The sequence below is a fragment of the Euleptes europaea genome, chromosome 15 (assembly GCF_029931775.1).
Source record: "Euleptes europaea isolate rEulEur1 chromosome 15, rEulEur1.hap1, whole genome shotgun sequence".
Classification (NCBI taxonomy): domain Eukaryota; kingdom Metazoa; phylum Chordata; class Lepidosauria; order Squamata; family Sphaerodactylidae; genus Euleptes; species Euleptes europaea.
The window spans coordinates 18883125-18905391 of record NC_079326.1 but is presented as its reverse complement, the minus strand read 5'-3'; the positions used below and the strand labels follow the sequence as shown (position 1 = coordinate 18905391).

At 40.5% G+C, this 22267-nt stretch overlaps 1 protein-coding gene across 1 annotated transcript in view; it reads left to right on the top strand.

Annotated features, from left to right (window-relative positions):
* The first annotated feature begins 1077 nt into the window (after positions 1 to 1077).
* The window catches only part of TMEM163 (transmembrane protein 163), a 40968-nt gene continuing 19778 nt past the window's right edge, over positions 1078 to 22267 (top strand). The window contains exon 1 of the mRNA XM_056861123.1: positions 1078 to 1167. The gene's annotated coding sequence lies outside the window, so the exon portion shown is untranslated. The remainder of the gene's footprint in view (positions 1168 to 22267) is intronic.

Genomic DNA, 22267 nt, shown 5'->3' with positions numbered 1-22267 from the left:
AATGTACCGAAACATACAGTCTGGCACTATGAATGAGCCCACAGAAGAATAAGTGATAGCATTACGCTGAGGGCACTGGGCTTAAAAGGGTGTAATTCTGTTTAGAATTGCATTGTTAGTGACTTCCAATTTAGTGTGAACCAGAGTTTTCTGTTACTTCTGAACCTGCAAATTAGGGCCTGTGAGTCACCTCAAAGCCAGGTATGCAAACCATTTAGTTTACAGTTCTTTTTTTTCCTTTTTTTAAAAAAGTTCTTTTATTAAGAGAACATGAGAATATAACAACAAAAGAAAATGGAAATACAACATTACTAAAATACACATACTACAAATTCTTGAAAATAAACTAAAACCGTGCTGCAATATAACTAAAATGTCTATACCAGTGAGCCAAACAATACGCTATCTAGTTATCTAAAATCCAATGATAATTACATCACTCCCTCTCTTCGATTTACACACTGGAGCGTTTTTTCCATCCTTGAGATTGTTACATTCCAGTGTGCGTCCAGTTCTTCCATATTTTTGTCATTATTATAATATGTCAACTTAATTAAAGCATAGGTTTCTTTAACCTTATCAAGCCAATTATTTAAATCAGGGAATTTATTGGTTTTCCAATATCTCGCAAGATTTGTTCTAGCCACTGTTAATATATGGAAAATCATATCCTTTGGTTTATCTAGGAAAGGTTTGCAGTTCTTACTGGGAAGGGAAGTGCAGACCAGATATATCAGCAAAACATTACTTGTGATAAATCAGATGTCAATGATGACCATAAGAGTGAGGGAAAAAAAGAAGGCAAAAGAAGGGAGTATGTGAGTGCAGATTTGATTCACGCAGTACTAAGCCATCATCTGGCATAGTATCTGAATCACCACAGCAGGGTCTACGGTCTTCTGCTAAAGAGAGAGCGAGCAGAAACCATCAATGTTTTAATGCATTCTAATCCCTGCTTTTATTTAAATGAATTATACAGGGCTTCTGTGTTGGACACGTAGCAAAATAATGTTGCTTTAAATGAACTTTGCTTTAATAGCTGTCTCAAAACCAAATGCTTATGAATCTTTTACAGTTCGATGCCACTTTGGATGTTTTGTCATCAGTGATAGTTCTGTGGCGCTATAGTAATGCCGCTGCTGTACATTCAGCGCAGAGAGAATACTTGTGAGTACTTGTGACTACTTCTAGCTCTTATGAAATCTGTGAGAAGATGGATGAAGAACGTGAAGCTTGTTCAGTGTCAAATGTCTTTCATCTGTGTACTTTCATTAATTTAAAGTGTCTGTGTGTACCCATATGGTGGAAACACAAAAACGTACAAATGTGATTGATAAACTCTTAGGTAAGTTGGCAGTGTTTTTATATCTTTAAGGATACTGTTGCTGAAATTCTAAGTTTTCACTGATACAATGATGTGGGGAGGGCGAGAAGCAGTAGTTATAAGAACAAAATATTTGGTTTTATTAAAAATTATAGCTCTTCTTGTGTTAAAAGAAGAAACCAAGGTCCGTTCTTTTCACATTTTTGAAAACTGAGCTCTAAAATAACTGTGTGCTAACAAAGCCTACCAGCCAGTTATTTGACTGATATTGACGATCTTGTTTTATTCAGCATAGTGTCATCACAGTTCAGTGAATATTCTAATTAACTTTGCAGAAGGCTGCTAAAATTGGTTGCAACCATATGTGAAAGTCATCTTGTTAAATATAATGTATGAGAGGAGGAAAGGGAAGTGATTTTATTTATCTGTCTATCCATCCATCCACCTACTGGCAAGTTTAAGTGAAAACATTCATACAGATTGCGTTTGTATGCTTCACTAATTTTTTCTTAATCCTTAATTCTGTTGCCACACCTCTGCTGCTCTTGGAGCAGATTGAGCTGAGAGTAGTAATTACCAAGGGCTTGATTACATACCCAGTTAGACATATTGTCACTACATCCCATTTGCTGGAGAGCTGATGGGATGGTAATTAGACAGGGAGAAATCCCACCCTGTATATTTTACAGCAGCTAAATTATATAAACCAAATCTTGTTTTCCAGCTCAACTAGAGAAATGTAGTCTAGCATAGCATTTGTAACAGAAAGCATTACTGAATATGCTTACTTGAGCAGCAGACTTACTAACATTTTTTTTTACAGATCTAATGGTAGAGATGTATGAGCCTCGAGGTTAGAAAAGCATAAGAACATAATAAAAGCCATGCTGGATCAGACCAAGTCCAGCAGTCTGTTCACACAGTGGGCAACCAGGTGCTTCTAGAAAGCCCACAAGCAAGACTATTGCAGCAGCATTATCCTGCCTGTGTTCCACAGCACCTAATATAATAGGCATGCTCCTCTGAGTCTGTAGAGAATAGGTGTGCATCATGACTAGTATCCATTTTCACTAGTAGCCATGGATAGCCCTCTCCTCCAAGAACATGTCCACTCCTCTCTTAAAGCCTTCCAAGTTGCCAGCCATTACCACATCCTGGGGCAGGGAGTTCCACAATTTAACTATGTGTTGTGTGAAGAAATACTTCTTTTGGTTGGTTTTGAATCTCTCACCCTTCAGCTTCAGGAGATGAAGCTAAGTGATGCAGGCAACTCTATAAGCTGTCAATGTTACATAACTCCATTACTCTAATCTGTATAGAGCACTGTGACATCCCAGCATGACTATGGGGTAAGGGAATCTTCTGAAAGGGATTGGGATTCCATCCACATGGGTATGGAGTACAGGGCTGTGCTCATGGTGCTATAGTTGGGCCAGACAGCTATGATAGAGAACACAGATCTGTCAGTCTGTGAAAAGTGAATTTTGCATACCCACAGCTGTGACTAAGACTGGGGCCATGCAGCAAGTGAACAGCGGATTCAACTCTCACTTTTACTAATTGAAACTGAAACCTGTGCTGCTGGCAGTTTTAAAGGGAAAAAAGACACGTCCTTTGAAAACACATTTATTTCTTTTTGAGGACACATTACTAGCTCAGATAATTTTTATGTTGTGAATGGTTATCTACTGTAGCCTTCCTATAGGAAGTTAGGAATCATGCCACTTACCTTTAAATGCTTTAAGATTATATGAAAGACAGGTTATCATTTGGCCTCTATACATCTCCATGTTTACCATCATAATGTGTGGAAGTAACTGCATAACTGGAGAAGCAAATAATCACTCACTGAAAAGCCTGCGATTGCTGGTGCATGTTTAATGTGTATTTTCAGTCATATTATTCATACATACCCTGCCCAGATTTTGTTGATTGCTGCAGAAAGATGGGACAGAAGAGAGCTTATTTTTTCTATAATGAGTGAAGCAGTGCTCTTTACCTCAGTGGTCTTCAACCAATGGATTTGGAACCCTTAGGTAGGTTGTGCAGTCCATTCTGCTGGGTAGTGAGCCCATATAGGGCAGCCATTTTTTGCTTTGTTTGGATTGACTGCTGCAAATAGAACAAGAAGAAAGAGAGTCGGTTTTTATATGCCGACTTTCTCTACCATTTAAGGAAGACTCAAACCGGCTTAAAATCACCTTCCCTTCCCCTCCCCACAACAGACACCCTGTGAAGTAGGTGGGGCTGAGAGTGTGACTAGCCCAAGGTCACCCTGCTGGTTTCATATGTAGGAGCAGGGAAACAAATCCAGTTCACCAGATTAGGGTCCGCAGCTCATGTGGAGGAGTGGGGGATCAAACCTGGTTCCCCAGATCAGAGTCCACTGCTCCAAACCACTGCTCTTAACCATTACACCATGCTGGCTCATGTTGCTTGCTTCTTGCATGCATGCAGAGAAATGCAATAGGGTGGGAAGGATTTATCCATGGCTCTTGACCCATTGGGTTGCTTCTCACTGTGGTTACACCTTATTAACGTTGTATCCTGCTCCCAGTGCTGCCCATGGCCCCATCCCCAACACTGGTGAAGTAATAATTTTGGCTTCCTTTCTTCCTGTCACAAGATTTTATAATGTGACTTTCAGTCATGTGCTTGCAGTTTAATGGATCTTCTTCTACTTCTTCTTCAGATCTCTATCCCGCCCTCAATTCCCAGACAAGCCAGGCTCAGGGCAGGTAAAACAAGATAAAAATAATGACAATAAGCTCATAATACATCTACACTTAAAATTATTAAAACCATAATAGCATCATAAATTAATATTAATTTAGGTAGGATTTTCTACCTGCTTTAATTGACGTTTTGTGTGTGTGTAGTCCACTTTTAGTGTTACATGTGAAGTTGCTGAAGTGTTATGTCTATAGTATTGCCATGTACTTTCACTCAGATGTTTAAAAGCTTCCAGACCATGTTCTTGTATTGCTCTTTCCTATAGCAAAGATAACGGCTTATACCTTCCAGGGTACAAGAATTGGTCTCACCCACAGACATGGTAGGGGTATGGTGTTCATACGGGGTATAGAAAGCCTTCCACCATAACATATTTAACAGTGCAATCCTAAGCAGGATTGCACCCTTATAAGCCCCTTGACAGTGTATTGCATGATAAATCTCTTGCCTTTCATGCTTATAGTTCTGCCCCCTTCCAAGTCAATGTGCCTTCACTCATTTTTTATAATTAGTGACCAGGCCATTACAAATTTTCCTCTCTGTTCTGCAATTTCAGATTTCTTCCACCCACCAACTCCCAAAAAGTCTGTAACAACAGATTTCTTCCACCCACCAACTCTCAAAAAGTCAAGTAATAGTAAATTAATAATGATTCAACCTTAGTAAAAATCTGGGAAAATGATAAGCAGTAAACATGGACAGATTCCAGCATTGTTTTACCATATGGGGAAAAATCAGAAAGACATCAGTATTGTACGCACTTTTTCAGACTATGAAAGGAAGTGTAAATTTACTTATGGCTAATTCAAAATGTGCATGGTAAAGGGTGGTAATATGTAGCCTCTGAATTTTGATAACCTGCTGTGGCATTTCACTTGATGTTCAGGGTTCAAGAGAGTGATGTGGGTGAATAATTTATTTGCTTTATAAACCACCTTTCTCCCCAATGGGGACTCAAAGCAGCTAATATCATTCTCCTCTACCCTGTTATATCATAACAACAGCCCTATGAGGTTGGTTAGGCCAAAAATTTGTGATTGGCCCAAGGTCTTCCAGTAATCTTCATAAGAACATAAGAAAAGCCCTGCTGGATCAGACCAGTGGCAGAGTGAGGATTCAATCCCAGGTCTCCCAGATCCTAACCATTACTCCATGTAGGCAGTGTGTTTTATAGGCATAGGAAATTTATTCACAGGGATAAAGTATTCTCTTGATGGAACTTGTACTGAACGTGTGGGTTATGTTTTCGTTTGCTTGTTGTGAAGGACTGATACGCCCATCTTTCAATCTGTTTGACAGGCAGAAAGTCTACCTTGCATACGGGTCATTATGACAGTATTTGCACTTAAGAATGTTGCTGTAGGAGGTGTAACCCACTGCACTAATGCATAGCTGGGCTTAAAAGAGCACAAAAGTCTTTGGGTTATCACACAAGCTAATGTGTCTTAGAAAAGAAACCCTGTTTTAAACAGCACAAGACAGCACACAGAAGTCTGGATAGTTTTATGTGTCAGCTGCCAGTGAAACCAACATTTAAACTTTGCCAACCAAAAAGCATGGGCATTTAGTTTCCATCTCCTAAAGAAACACTGCTCTGCCTGTTAAATGACAGTGAACCCATACCAAATCTGATAGATTATACTATAGAGCCCATTGGAACACCTAGGAAACGGTGGTGACAGCAGCAAAGAAATGTTACTACTCTGCTAATATCCATCAGCTAGTTTACAACAATCCCGATTATTCTACTGACACCAAAATCTGAGCCTTTATTGCCTCAGGAAGAGACAATTACCAGTGATACCTTTGTGAAATTTTTTGCTGATTACGGTAAGTATCAAGAATATGCTCTGATCTGGATGTCAGTTGTAACATAGGCACGGCAGAAGTCAGGAGTAATACACTGCCTGGTCTATTCATGGATAATTTTGTCCCAGTTTCCATGATGGATGTGGACAAGACCCTATGAAGTCCACTACTTATACTCTGGATCCTTGGCAATCCTGGCTGCTGAAATCATGTAAGGCCAAGCCAACAAATCCGTAATATTTATTATAAATAAGTTACTAACTCAGGCATCTTCTCTCAGCCACTCAAAGAGGTCATTATCCATCCGCTACTTTAAAAAAACATCCCTACAGAAAAACAATGTGGCCAATTATTGCCTGGTCTCTAACCTAGCCTTTCTTGGCATAGTGACTGAGAGAGCAGTAGTGGACCAACTCCAAGACTTCATAGATTACTCATCTGCTGTAGACTTTTTTTCAGTGTGGCTTCAGGCCAAGCTATGGTCAGAGACAGCTCTTGCTCCAGTGTATCAAAGGCAACTGTATCAAAGGCTGCAGATAAGTCCAATAACAAAAAAGAGGCATGGCCTCAAATAGAGGTCATCATCTTATCTTCAGTCTTTAATACAGTAGATCATGCCATCTTGTTGAGGCACTTGGAGGCAGAAGTAGGTATCGGGATGCATTCTGATTCTAATCTGGTTCAAATCATTCTTCATGGATTGGACTCAAAGGGTTGCTGTGGGAGATCAGTTGTCATCAACATGGAACCTATCCTGTAGAGTTCCACAGGGCGCAAATCAATTCCCTATGTTTTTCAATTTTATGTAAAGCCCTTAGGACAAATCATTCGTAGCTTTGGGGTTGGATGTCATCAATATGCAGATGATACCCAGCTCTATATATCCTTATTCTAATCCTCTTGGTGATGCAGTAGAGGTCCTAAATTGCTGCCTGGCTTCTGTGGTAAGATGGCTGAGAGTGAACAAATTGAAACTTAAATCCTGAAAAGACAGATGTAATGCTGGTTGGGAAGGTGGAGATCTTGAAAGACGTTGTGTTCCCCACTTTTTTTTTAATTAAAATTTTATTGGTTTTTATAATAGAAATTTTCCATAATAACTAAGAACATATAAACATTACAAAGAGAGAAAAAAATAAAGGAAATTTCTTTGACTTCCCCATCACCTCTGTCCGCCTCTTAATAAAGTATTTTATCCCAACGTAATATGGTCTGATCTTAATTATTCTTAAACTCATTTAAGTTTCATTTAACTTTCATATAACATACTCTATTGATATAAATGGTTATAATTCTTAGTATTAATAGTGTCATCTAGATCAGATTAAAAGGTATTCTTCCATTTCCCCCAGTTTTAATTCATATTCACAATATTTCATCCAACCCCATAAATCGAACATTGTCTTTTTGATTTAGAGTAGCTGTAAGTTTTGCCATTTCCACCAGTTCAAACATTTTCATAATCCAGTCTTTTTTCCCAGGAATATCTGCCCCTTTCCATTTTGCTGCATAGAGCAGTCTTGCAGCTGTTGTAGCGTAAATCAAAAAGTTTCTTTGTGTTGACAGGTCATCAGGTATCATACTTAGTAGCATCATTTCTGGTGTTTTGGGTATATTTTTTTGTAGTATCAGTCTTAGTTCGTTATAAATCATATCCCAAAAATCCTTGGCTTTGTCACAGGTCCACCACATATGGTAAAAGGAACCAACTTCCTTGTTACATTTCCAACATTTAGGGGACGTCGTTTTGTAAATCCTTGCAATCTTCTTAGGTGTTAAATGCCATCTATACATCATTTTATAGATATTTTCTCGAACTGACTGGGCATTTATTCCTTTCAGGTCTTTCGACCATAGTCTTTCCCATTTGTTTAAAACAATATCATGCCCCACATTTTGAGCCCAATCAATCATTGTTGGTTTAATTGTCTCCTGCTCACAATATATTGTTAAAAGAAGATTATACATTTTAGATATCAGTTGAGTGTCGTTATCTAATAACATCTTATGAAAAAGCGATTTTTCTTTAGAGAATCCATTTTTCATATCTTGTGTAAAGACTGATTTAATCTGACAGTATTGAAGCCATTGTAAATCCTCTTTAAGTAACTGAAAGTCTTTTAGTGAGCATTTTTTCCCTTCCCAGTTAATTAATTCCTGGTAAGTAATAAATGTATCCGGTCTAAGTGGGCGTAATGTCAGCATTTCTTGGGGTGATATCCACATCGGTGTTGCTGGTTCAAAAATATGTTTGTATCTCATCCAAGTACGAAATAAGGCGGACCTGATTATATGGTTACGGAATGATGCATGTATCTTAATTTTATCGTACCATAAATAGCCATGCCATCCACTTATATTGTTGAAACCTTCAAGATCTAACAAACGCGCATTGGATAAGTCCATCCAGTCTTTTAGCCATGTTAAAGCAGCCGCTTCAGCGTAGAGTTGAAAATTAGGTAGTGCTAAACCTCCTCTTACTTTAAGATCCACCAGATATTTATAAGCAATCCTCGGTTTTTTCCCTTGCCAGATGAAGTTTAATATGTCTTTCCTCCAGGTATCAAAGTATTTAACATGTGATATTATAGGTAAATTTTGGAATAAGAAGAGTATCCTTGGTAAAATATTCATTTGGACTGTTGATATACGTCCCAATAATGACAACTTTTTATTTGACCAAATGATCATATCAGTTTTTATTTTACTCCATAGTTTAAGATAATTGTTGTTTATCAATTCTTTATTCTTCCCAGAGATCCAGATTCCCAAGTATTTGACTTTGTTAACTTTCTCCCAACCTGTGTATGAAGTAAATTCCTGCTGTTGTGTTTCTGGTAGATTCTTAAATATTGTCTTTGTCTTTTCTTGATTGACTTTAAATCCCGATATTCTTCCAAAGTCGTCCAGAGTTTCCAATAATATCTTCATTGAATGTGTTGGGTTTTCTAAAATTAACAAGAGGTCATCCGCGAATGCTCTCAATTTGAATTCATGTTTTTTAATTTTTAATCCGCGAATGTCCTCCATATTCCCTAGCTTACAACATAATGATTCCAACACCAACAGAAATAGTAGCGGAGATAGAGGACAACCTTGTCTAGTTCCTTTCTTGATTGAACAATTGTCGGACATTGACTCATTCACCAAAATTTTTGCCTGTTGGGATGTGTATATGGCCGATATACCTCTCAAAAAGCGGTCTCCAAAATTTTATTTTTCCAGTATCTTTTTCATAAAATCCCAGGAGACCATATCAAAAGCTTTCTCTGCGTCCAAGAATACAAAGGCCGCCGTGTGTTGGATATTCTGGTCATAATATTCCATAGAATCTAGTAGGATTCTTATATTATCTTTAATTTGCCTTCCTGGAACAAAGCCTGCTTGGTCTTCGTGAACAAGGTTCTTAATGTAATGTTTCATCCTATTCGATAAGACCGAGGCATACATCTTATAATCCACATTTAACAGCGAAATAGGTCTATAGTTTGATGTTTTTTCTGGATCTCTTCCTTCCTTAGGTATCAACGATATAAATGCATGTGACCAAGTCTCTGGGGATACTCCCTTATCCAAAATTGCATTACAAAGTAATACAAAAAAGTCTACTAAATTATCACTAAATGTTCTATAAAATAGTGCAGTAATTCCATCTGGTCCAGGTGTCTTGTCCGGTTTTTGTTTCGTTATTGCTTCTTGTAATTCTTCCCTTGTAATTGGAGCATCTATCCATTCTCGTTGGGTTGTTGAAAGGATATTCATCTGTATTGAATTTAAAAAATTGTCCATTTTCTGTTTTGAAATATTTTCTTTCTGATATAGTTTAGTATAGAATGAAACAAATTCCTTTTGTATTTCCAAAGTCGAATAAACTGGTCCTTTAGCAGATTGGATTTTTGTTATAATCTTCTTTTGAAATGAATCTTTCAGTTGTGTTGCTAAGAATTTTCCAGGTTTATTAGCATGTTCAAAGTATTTTTGTTAGGCAAATTTTAAGTTTTTATTCATTTCCTCCATTATTACCAAATTTAATTGATGTTTAGATACAGAAATCTTCATTTGTATTAAGTTTCCCCATTAAGATTAATTTCAAAAAAATCTTTAATTAAATCCTGTAGTTCTTTTTGAATCTTGTTATCCTTTAAAAGTTTATCATTTAGTCGCCATCTGAATGCTTGTTTATTGTTCCATTCAAATGTAACCGGGTTATGATCAGAAAAAGTTCTTGGTATAATTTGGATTTTACGTAATTGCGTAAAAATAGATTTACTAGCCCATATCATATCTATTCTGGAGTGTGAGTCATGTCTCGCTGAATAAAAAGTATATTCTTTAGCCGATGTATTCATTGTTCTCCAGATGTCTTGTAATTCCAATTCTGAAGCCATGGTGAAGAAAGTTTTAGGCAAACATCCTTCATTTTCGTTTGATTCATTTTTGCGTTTGATTTTTTATCCAAAATTGGGCGGATAACACCATTGAAGTCGCCCATCAAAAGAATCTGGTCATTTGCATACTGAGAAATCAGTTCATGTAATTGTCCATAGAATCTAGCTTTCGTTAGGTGCATATATTCCTACTACGATTGTCTTTTGCCCCAATATTTTGGTCTTGATAATTACAATTCTCCCTTCATTGTCTTTGTACAGTAGTTCAGGACTAATGCTAGAATGGGCATATATCACTACTCCCTTTGTTTTTGTTTTGGCCGATGCAACAAATGCTTGTCCAAGCATTTGCCTATCTAGGTATTTTTTGTGTTTTGTTGCTATGTGAGTCTCTTGTAAACAAATTAGGGAGTATTTGTATTTCTGTAAATATTTGAAAATTCTAGCCCGTTTGGTTTTTTCAATCAAACCATTCACATTCCAAGAGATTACTTTTGCCATGACGTAATAATTATTGAAGCAAAATATTCAGTCTATAATGCAGTGCCTCCTTCTGCTCCCTGTGGTTCTTCTTCTTCTTCCTCTTCCTTTTGTTCCAGGGTTAGTCCTTTAAGTTCTGTTTTGTATTTCCTCAAAAAATTTCCCACATCTGATGGAGATGTGTTCCCCACTTTTGATGGAGTTCAGCTGACCCTTGCTGATTTGCTTAAGAGCCTTGTGATTATACTGGACCAAACATTATTACTGGAGAAGCAAGTTAATAGAGCTGCAAAACAAGCTTTTTACCAACTCAGCCTAGCCCAAAAGATGGCCAGGTGACACAGATTATTAGCCCCAAAGATGGCAAACCACCTCTGAATGTCTCTTCCCTTGAAAACCAGTGGGGTACCATAAGTCAGCTGTGACTTGATGGCAACACACACAGAGTAATTGATATACTTCCAGTTAAATTCAAATTTTTATTCTGAAATTATGGTCGCTAAATTAAAGCAGAGACTCAAATGTTTACATTATTAATAAACGATGAGTTAAAGCTTTGTTTTATATTGTTATTACATACAGTTTTGAATGATTTTCTAACTTTTCAATGGGCCTTTGTTGCTCATTAGTTTTAGAGTAGTGTAATATGCAATAAAACATTCTAGCTGCAGTGCAGAGAAATCAACACTCCGAAAAGGGAGATGTGCCGTAGCTATTATGGTATTCTGCCGTAGGTATTACGACAGACACTCATGAATTTTGCATGACTGCAGAATTTCACAGCCAGTATATTAAAAAAGCTGCTGCCCCAGCTAAATTTATTGAGTGAATGCTGAATCATCTGAGAGGTAATAGCTCACATCTCTCCCTTCATTAAGATTTTTATCCTATCTGAGGATAAAATTGCAAAATATATACTGATACAAATTCTCTGTGGAAGCTGTCTCTTTCCTTTTGTAGCTCTCAGACCTAAATTTTCCTTCTTTTAATCATTGTTTTACCTTTTATATTTAAATGTAGGCTTCTCTTTGTTGATGCATCAAACAGTCCAAATCTTCAACTTTCTGAAGGGGAGGCGCCTGGGCTTGTAATTCATTCAGTGCCGGTGCTTAGATGAAGTTTATTTAGCATAGTAAAGTTTAACACCGTGCATTATGTGTGGAGACCTGTTCTCTGCCTTCACTGTTGACCAGGAAGGGGGTCAAGTTGGTCTGTATCCATGTCCTCCCCCCCCCCTTCTGCCATTATCCATTCTGCTGGATAAGAAAAGGTTATCATAAACTCACAAAAAAATCAGGTTTGGGGAGTGTGTTTGTTTATGTAAACTGCTTCTACCCTGCATTTTCTATGTAAAACATAAACAAGGTGGCCTAACAGCATTTTCATTGAAACCATTAAAAAGCAGGCATAAAGCCGAATCAACATACAACAAATAAAAAAGGCTAAAACAAAACCATTGTGCAAATACCAGTGTGAAACACCATAAACACCATCAACAGTAAATAGGAGCTAAGGGATAAGGGGGCCCTAGCTAAAATCTCCATGGTGGCTGTGGTGAAATTATCAAAAGATATCTGGAACATAAACGCTTGTGCTTGAAAGCATGCATATTTAGTGGCAGACATACTTCTATGGGGAGGGAATTCTAAATCCTGGTGCAAAAGGCCCTATTTCTGGTCCCTTACTTTCTGCAGTGGGACAACACAAAAAGGGTTCTCTGAAGATTATCTTAACCAGTAGACAGGCTAGAATGGGAAAAGATGGTCCTTCAGGTATCCTATACCCAGACCATATAGATTTAATCTTCAACAAAGTGATTAAACTGGTGGTGGCTGGAAAACTGCATGGAATACTGGATGACATGGATGGTTTGGGTCCTTTCCAAATTAGTTTCAGGTGTTTTTATGGGACTGAAACAGCTTCGGGGCTTTTCTTCATGGTGCTTTTTCTGTCGGGTCTGGCCTGGAGGCCTTTTGAGGGTGGATGTGGGCTAATAAAGTAAAACTTAATCCCAACAAGACAGAAGTGCTATTGATGAGCAGAAGACCTGACTCAGGATTTAAGGTGTTACCTGTCTGGGTAGGGTTGCACTCCCCTTGAAGGAGCAGGTCTGTAGCTCGGGGGTGCACCTGGACCCAGACCCACTGCTGATAAGCAGGTGGCAGCTGCGGCCAGGAGCACCTTTTACCAGCTTTGACTTGTTAGCTAGCTGTGGCCGTTGCGGGGCAAAAAAGACCGGGCCTCTGTGTTGCATGGCCTGGAAACATTGAGATTAGATTACTGTATTTCGCTTTACCTGAGGCTGCCCTTGCTTGGAAACTTCAATTGGTTCAGAATGCTGCAACCAGGATGTTGACAGAAGTGGGTCGTAGGGAGCATATTGCTCCAGTCTTGACCCCTCTACACTGGTTCCCGGTTTGTTTCCAGGCCCAATTCAAGGTGCTTACGTTGACCTTTAAAGCCCTGTACAGCTGTGGACCAGCCTACTCCTACAAGAGATTACCTGACTGCTAAGGTCATCTTCTATGGCCTTCTTTGGGTGCCCTCGCCTTCTGAGATTAGGTAGAGGGCAACCTGGGAAGGCCTCCTTGGCCGTGGTCCCAAGACTATGGAACTCTCTCTCCAGAGACACCCTTCTGTCCCTTTCTATCACTAACTTCTGCCAGCGGGTGTAGACTTTTTTTGTTTCATCTGGTGTTCTCTCAATAATCCCTCCTGATTGCCCTATATGTGAATTATGTTTTATATGCTTTTAATAGGTATTTTAGTTCTGATTTGCCTCTTTTATGAATTGTTTTTACGATATGTTCTTAACAATGCTTTGTTATTAACTGCCTTGGTTGCCCTGACTGGGCAGAAAGGCAGCATATAGATTTTGTAAATAAACGAACACACACAGTTCAGCAATAGCTTTGATATGTTGGGAATGTGAAAGTTTACATTTCTTAATTAGTGTTAAATATAGTTTTTAGTTGAGAGTGTTGCAGAGTGTGTGAACCTGCACATTTAGGGTCAGTGCAAGAAATTCTCCAAGATTCTCAAGAACCGAAGACACACTGGAGCTTATACATAATTTGCTTTTGCAGGCCATCTTAATGAGGCAAAGGACTCAGTGCCAGGGAGAATTAGGCAGGAATGATTGATATAAGCTCAAGAAGCACAAGGTTTATTATGTCTTTCCCAAGAAGCAAGGTCATCAGAGGCAAGCATGGGGGTGTACTGAAGCTGTTGAATTCTAGTTTCTCAAGTTAGCGAGCTGGAATCTGTTTTATGTGTAGGTTAAATTTGCTTTCCTCACAGCTGGTCTAACTATCCCAGTTGCCATAGCGATTTGCGTTCCCCTATTGAATTTCTGATTGTATTATCTATTAGTGGACCACCACATGAGTTGTGTAGCGAGATTTCCTGCTGGGGAAACTTACTACATTGATAGCACCGTGAGTTCTAATGGACAATACAGCTGTGTGGGAAATTTGTAAAAGCTCTTGAAATACAGTTGTGGAAGTACCTTCCTGCCCTTCCCTAAGGTTTCATTTCCTTCAGCTGAAGGTCACTGATGGCTGATGGAAACCAAAGTAATTTGTAGTTTCTGCAGAAGCATGATGCTTTCTCCCTCTGCACCCCAAACCGTGAAACGGGAGTTGAAATTTTATCAGCATTAACATTACAACCAAGGGTTTCACAGTAAAATAATGTTGGCGTGTTTGTTGCTATAATGTGTACAAGCTCCATAACACTCAGGCTAGAAGTTGGGTTTTTGCTTAGGGAAATTATTTTACAGTGATACCAGCTTTGGCTATGGTGTGCTGGTCTATTGGGAGAACAGTTGTTGGGTAAGAGAACAGTTGGTGAGAGAAGAGAAGTAGGTGCCACAACTAACAGATTAGTGATTGGGACTCAAATATGGTATTATAAGCACAACATTTAGTTTTAAGGGAAGGAGGCTTTACCAACTTAGAATAGCCATTTCACTCTGCTGCATGGAGTTTGACATCTCATGCTGATTCTGAGATATTCCAGAATGACAACAACATAAGACTACCATTCTCCATTTGTGGATGAGGCCGCTGGTTTAGCAAGCATCACCAAGACTTGGCTGGATGAAACAGGAAGGACTGTATATCCAGATGGGTTAGGATGGATTCTCAGTGCAGCATCAGCCTAGGTACAGAGATTGGGGAAACGGAAAGATTGAAGATGATGTAACGAGATGGAGCAAAGGACACCTTTGGGTGCAGGAACTTTGTTAGAGTCTGGATTAGGTTATATTATCAGGGATATAATGATATCAAAATGTGTTTCTGATGTTAGTATTTTCACAGGCTGAGTAGACTTTTGTGCCTTACTTGTTATGGTCCCTACTCTGTTATCTTCCATGCTAACAACTGTGAGAAAGTGTTACCTAAAATCTTGTTGTGTCTTTGTGTACACTTCAGGACCAACTTTGCTTCTTACAGTCATGATTTGTTCCTCAGTCAGCTGTTTGGAGCTTTAACACCCTGAGTTTACCAGCATGTGTACTATGTGATAAGACCCTTTATCTATTTTCCTGAATAGTGCATGGCAAAACATTACCATTATGCCATGGTGAATTTTTGTTTCTTAAGCTTGGTAGACCTCTGCCAAGTCTTCTGTAGCTCCTTTAATGGATTTGATATAAATTTTGCATGTTTTGGCAAATCACCGGATTGTCTGATGTCTACAGTGTTAAAAATAGCAGCACACTGTTCTGCTAATTAAAAATGCTTCAGACTGTGCTCCCAATAGGTGACAAGTCACTGATGCCAGATGAAGAACATTTGCTTCCTTTTTTTTGTTGTAATAAAGAAAATACTTGTTGGTTATAAAGTGAATTATCACATTGTGTCATTTATCAGAGTGGCCTGAAAGGTGCCCAGAACATTTGGATAAGCAGGAAACTAGTTTACATTAGGGTTTATTTTAATACTGAGCTATATAAAGTGGCTTCCACTAGCAACAAATTTTGGGTAATTTAGGATACATCTGGGCTAGTTGTGGGAGATTCATGATAAGATCTCCCGACATATTTTTAAAGGTTAACAATTTGTATTGGAGTAGTGATGTATGCAGCAACCTGAATAGCCCCGATTAGCCTTATGTCATCACAGCTTGGAAGCTAAAGAGGGTTGGCTGCAGTTAGTACTTGGATAGGAGACCACCAAGGAAGACTGTGATTGCTATGCAGAGGAAGGCAATGGCAAACCACCTTTGGTCATCTCTTGCCTTGAAAACCCCATGGTCCTGGGGTCACCATGAGTTGGTTGCGACTTGACGGCACATGAGTGATGTATGTGTTGGGGGAAATCATAAATGTAACCCTGTCCCCAGTAGAAATTGGGTTGTTGAGCTGCTTTAGGCCCTTGTTGGGGAAAGAACCCTAACTGGTTCTGGTGTTTATTCATAATCCCCCCCCCCCTTACTGGTGTTTATCTCAGGTTGGGGAAGGGGAAGAACTCTGGAACTTTTTGTCCTATACTATGTTAAAGTCTCCCTCCATCTTGTACTGTGACACCGATCTTCCCTAAAGTTAATTCTCCCATTCCCTGGCTGGTCTTTAACTTGGGCTTCCCAAGTGTCCTCTAATTGGGCCTTTTTCTCCAGGGGAACAGATTGTCCTTTATGCTGTGATATAAAACTCACTATCTTGTTTAGTATAATCACTAAAAATAATGCTGGTTTGCAAAAGTGTTGTTTCCAGTAGATCTGTATAATCTTCAATGTGCTTAAAAAACAAACAGAAGTTGTAAAATGCTTTTTTAAAGGTTGGTTTATACATATTTAAAACGTGGACAAACATTTCCATGAGGCCTGGTCTGTAAGGTTTCAGCACAGTTCCAAGTATTTCATTTAGACTAGGATCTAGAATCAGTTCATTTGGTGCCTGCGGCTCCTGACAGTCACTCTGCTTCCCCAGTCCTCTGAAGGGTTGTCAGTTCTGGGATGGAAAATTCCTGGCGGTCTGGGGGTGGAGCCTCCTGAAGGTAAAGTTCGAGGAGGAGAGGGAGCTCAGCAGGGATGAGGTGCCATCACGTCCACCCTTAAAAGCTGCTGTTTTCTCCAGGGGAACTGATCTATGTCATCTGGAAATCAACTGTAATTCTGGGATATCTCCAGGCCCCACCTGGAGGTTGGCAACCCTACTGAAAAGGCCCAGTAATTTTATTTTTCCTTTAAAAAGAGAAGCTAATGGGTTCCAGAATTAACTGGAGTCCCGTTTTGCCATGGCTAGGGGTATGGGGAGGAGCAAAAACGCAGGCAAAAAGCAAAGGAGGGCTGCTGCGCTCCTTGCTGTTTGCTTGGCTGGGCTCTCCGAGGGTGGCAGAGGCGCGCCAATCAGCTGTCTCCCAGCTGTTAGAAAGGTGGGGGAGAGCGGTTGGGCGCATGCAGAAACGGCAGCGGCACGAGCAGACTGAAGACAGTCTTCGCTGTCCGCCTGCGGGGAATAAAAGGAGAGCCCAGACACCAGGAGGCTCAGTCCGTCCTTGGGTTTCATCCCACCCACCCTCCCTTTACTGGTTAAGACAAGAAATAGTTAATAGGTTAATGTTTGACTGTTGTATTGAACTTTGTCACAACTTTGGCGGGGTGAGCATTGGGCAGGATCCATTCTGGAAAAAGGGGTATGGAAACCCCCTTCCTAGGCGTAGGAAACTAACTAAGGGGTTTGGGGAGAGGCATGGGTGAAAAGAGAGCCAGCGATTGAGTGGCAAAAAACCTCCCCCACATGGCAGAGGAATTTACATAGTGGCTTACGCCCTGTTATTCCCAGGATCTGCCGTCCCTAGCCACTTCAGCGGACCGCTGGAGTGGGATCAATATACAGCTGCATTGGGGTCGGCATATATTGTCAGATTCTGCTCACAGCTGTTAGCTAAATTGTAAAAAGTTGTGGCCGTTTTTTATCCATAAACAAATTTTCTTCAGAACTAAGCGTGTTGTGTGGTTATTAAGTAACAAAGAAAAAAGGAGCTACTCCCACATAATAGCCCTGCAATGGCAAATGCCATTTCCTACACGTTATGCTGACAGAAGTCCGGTATTCTCCATTAATCAACAGGGCACAGAGCTCCAAATATGTAATAAATATTTCTTTCTTTTCAGAGCTTGTGCCATCTTGGGTGTGATATTTCTTCTGTCTTCTCTATGTATAGTGATCAAAGCCATCCACGACCTTGCATCTAAGTTGCTCCCAGAAGTGGTAAGACAAATTTTTTTTTTTTGAAGTAGAAGTCCAGCTATAAATTGTCTGAAGGTAAGATGCTGAAGCCCTCTCAACAGATTCACATAATTCACTGGAAGTACATAATACTGATTTGGGTGAATATATCTTTCAACTTCAGTAAATGCCCCCATAACATCCGCAACGTGCTCTATCCAGGGCTTCCTTTGAAAGTGTTCAGAAGCTGCAGTTGGGTTTCAGTGCTGCAGCCAAAACTTTGACTGATGGGTTATAGGGGCAATATCATTTCAGTTTTTTCCCATCTACACTGGCTCGCAAGTTGCTTCCAGGCCCAATTCAGGTTGCTCGTATTGACCTTTAAAGCCCTGTATGGCTTTGAGTTAATGTACGTTAAGGACCACCTTCTCTCATATGAACCTGACCACTCTGGTCATCTTCAGAGGACTTGCTATTTGTGTGCCCAATATCTGAGTCTAGATGTGTGGAAACCTGATAGAGGCAATTCTCAGTTGTGAGAACAAAATTCTGGTCCTCCCTCCCCAGGGAGACTTGTCTGTCTTCCTCTATCATTGTTTTCTGCCTGTTTTGTTTTGTTTGGCATTCTCTCACTAATTCTCATTGGCTCTCCTCCCTGTTTGTGTTTCTGTCTTATTTAATTTTGAAAATATTGCATGTATATTAATTTGTACCTAATGTTTTGCCACTTTGGAAACCCAACGTTGTGTGGTAGGGCAGCATACAAAATTTTTAAATAAATAAATATATGTAATACATTAGCATATTAAATGATATGTATTCACTGAACTATATAGAGTCTCATGTTGGCACTGAGTATAACTTTTCTTTCTGACCTAAGAGTGGCTGTCCTGATACACTTCAAGAGGAGATTAAAATGTGAGATTTTTGAACTTGAGTTCACTCACAAATTTAGAACAATGGATGATTCCCTTGGGGCTGAATATGAACATAGGATTTTAATCTCACTACAGATGCTAATTTTCTGCCCCTAAATATTTCTCCCCTGCTCTAATCAAGCTGATTACATTTTGCATTGTACCTCTGCGTCCTGACTCCTTTCTTTGCAATGACAGAAAATGTAGATTGTAACAGAATAACAGAACGGAGAAGATTGAGATGGTTAAATTCAAGTGATATATTGTACTTCCAAATGTATTAAGGTGGTTCACATACAAGTGTTTAAACCTTTATTTTCTATTTAGAGCGCTTTCTCTTGGCCGTCACTGGTTTGTTTCTTAAGCTTTAACTTCTTTAACACTTTCTTAAACTTACGCTTCTTTCTTTTTCACAGTGGTTCTTTAGTTGTAGGAGTTAGAAACATTAACACACTTCCCCAGTTTCTCCTTGAAACTGGCCTGGGATCACTCATTCACAAGAGATATTTCCCCTTACACTCCTAGGCCATTTATGCTTGGTTACTTAGCGACGCGATCCCCAAGGGACTGGTTCAGGGCTTCGTTTGGATTATTCATGATTTTTCTGACCTTCAGAAGACACTTTGCAGCAGCCGTATGCTCATCCCACTTTTTCAGAAAGCTGTTCCATCACAAATTTAAAATTTGCCTCGATCCCAAAGTGAAGCTAATCGAGGCAATTCCTGTGAATACTCTTACCTTTGGGTTTCTCTTCCCCTGTCCGTTCTTGATTGTCCCTCCCTCATCCAACCCCTCCCAGAGAAGCAATTTTGATGAGTTTTGATGAGAAGCAATTTTGATGAGTAAGATCTCCAAGAACGGAGCCAGCTGTTCCCCACCCCGCCTCATACATGTCCTTTCTGGTCAGTTTCAGCAAGCGAGAGTCCTTTATAGTTTGCCGGCGCTAGAGATAGCCAGAAACAAATTGGTGTGTATGTGGAGGGTTTCCTTCTCTGCTTTGGCTGCAAAATGGCCACTGAGATCAAATAAAATGTAAGAATCCAGCTGCGGGGCTGGCGGCCAAGGGCTCCCTGGGGCCCCCTTTTTGTGTTTTACAGTGTTATTTAGCAATGAAACGCTAAAATAGTAAACAGAAATTAAGAGTAACCAAGGGAAAGACTCGGTGCTCCCTGGCCCCCTTCCCTGCATTTGGGTACTTCGGTGGACACTTTGGCAGGGTTTTCCCACATGAGAGGAGTCAGGGGTATAGGGGGCAGCTGTGACGAGAAGTGTGGCCGGCAGCTGTGAGTCAAGAGGGAACAGAGCTGTGTGAGAAGGAGGACGGGAATGAGGAAAGGAGGGGCACTTCTACATGGTGGGCATGGGGCAGAGTCTGCCAGGCGGCACTGGCTGAGCTCACAGCCTGCAATAAGAATGCAGGAAGGCCAGCCGTGCCAGGCTGGGATGCGTGTCATGCCCTTCCTCTTCCCGCCTTAGCACCCTCCCAAACTAGGGCAGCAGCCACAGAAATAGGTGAGCCTCCTCCTCAGCCAGCTGCCCACCCTACCATGAAGCACAAGGGCTCACGTTTCCTCTTCCTCAAAGCCATCTGCTGCAGTTTCCTCCTTTCCACCCCCCCTTGTTTTCTTTTCAGCCCAGGGCGTTTAAGATACAGAGCCTGCCCAGTCTCTTGGCATCCAATGGATCAGCCTATTCCCCTTCACCCTGCCATTGATGCCTTTATCCAGGGCAGAAATACCACTGCCCAAAGCCAGGGTGGCACGGCATTGTCAAGGGGGAGGGAATCAGAAGCGCTGTATTTCGCTGGGGTTGAATAATTGAGCGCAAGGTACTCCTGGAATATCTTTGGGGCAAAAAGCCCCCATGCATACAGTTTTGAGAATTCAGATCAGAAAACTGCATCTGCAGAGCGGCAAACCTAGCACAAATCCCCCCTGCATAAATGGCCTTAGGAATCACTTTCCTTACTGGTGGTCTTGACATGTTTTTGTATTCAAAGTAGTCCTAACTAGGCTGTCATTGGAATAGGGATTTTTGTCCCCTGTAGGAACAAATATCAGTGATGATCATTAACCACAATTTAACCATACGAATAAGACAGGTGAGTGATGTACCACAAACAAGTATACGGTTTCTTGTCTGTGAAAAGCAACTTAAATGATCAAGGAAGAGGCTAGCATTTTAATTGCTCCAGGGGTGGCAAATCAATAGATACCGTACTTATGATTCAGACTGTGTGTGTATTTCCCCAGACAGCAGTATAATTCCTGTTGTGTCAGTGTGGTTTTAATTCTGCTCTCATTAATCTTGCCAAAGATCAGGTCATGCACATCTGTCTCTGCCCGCTCAAAGGTTACTTGACTTAGTGGGCCTTGTGCGCCACGCCTCCTCTCTTTCAGGAGTGGGGTGTGGGTGCCATCAGCCAGGAGCAGCAGATAGAAGAGATGCTGGCAGACTGCACCTTTGTCCTCTGTTCTAGCAGTGGGTGCAAATGAGACCCCCCCCTCTTTGCCAAAAGAGAGGGTTGCTGAATGCCAAGCACCTCTTCATCCTGCTCCTTTCAATCTGAGCTGTGTGCCAGGACAAGTCTGTGTGCCCCACCCATTCATGATGGGGCAGGTTGCAGGAAGCTGCGTGAGAGTTGACTGGCTGAAAGCCAGTGCTGGGTCCAATTGCCCCAAATCATCCTTGCTTCCTCCCCCCCTTCCACCCAGGCACAAATGACCCCTCCAGCCTGTGGCTGGGAGCCTGTCTTCTGGGAGTAAAGCAAATACTCTGTCGTTCAATTTGTTATGACACAACAAAGGAAAAATGAGTATTAAATGCACTTTAAGAAAAATTACTCGTGTGAGTGTAGTAGACATTATGGGGTTGGATTCAGTACTTGTGGAGGCAGATCTTCTCCCCTCCCACTTCATACCCTGTCTGTGTCCTTTGAAAAGGCATTGCTGGTTGGGCAAAAGCCCTGCAGTACAGGCAATTAGGTAGAATTAACCCCTTCTTCCTTTTCTGCTTATAGACCTTCTACTAGTTGGAGAAGGCAGTATTGCATTTGATTCTCCCCCTCACTGCATCCCTCAGGGCCATATAGATTTTTGTTCTATGGATGTTCCCCGATTCCCCCTGTGGCTGTTGGGGCAGAGCAAGAAGGGAAACTGAGGCAACTGCCTTCTGGACTGAAGAATGTCCAGTCCCCTGCTTCGGCTTCTCCTATGGATTATTTAAACCCCAGCCACCCACAATCAAATAAAAAGGGGGACACAAGCTTTGATTAAAGGGTTGAGAGCTCTCTAAAGCTCTCTTATTTGGGAGCTTGTTAGACCAAGGCTGTTGTTTATTTAGGAGTAGAAAAGAGCAAGAGTGCAGAAGTGCCTTTTGTGAGTCACAGCTCACTTCTTCAGATCTGAAAAAGTGAGCTGTGACTCACAAAAGCTCATAC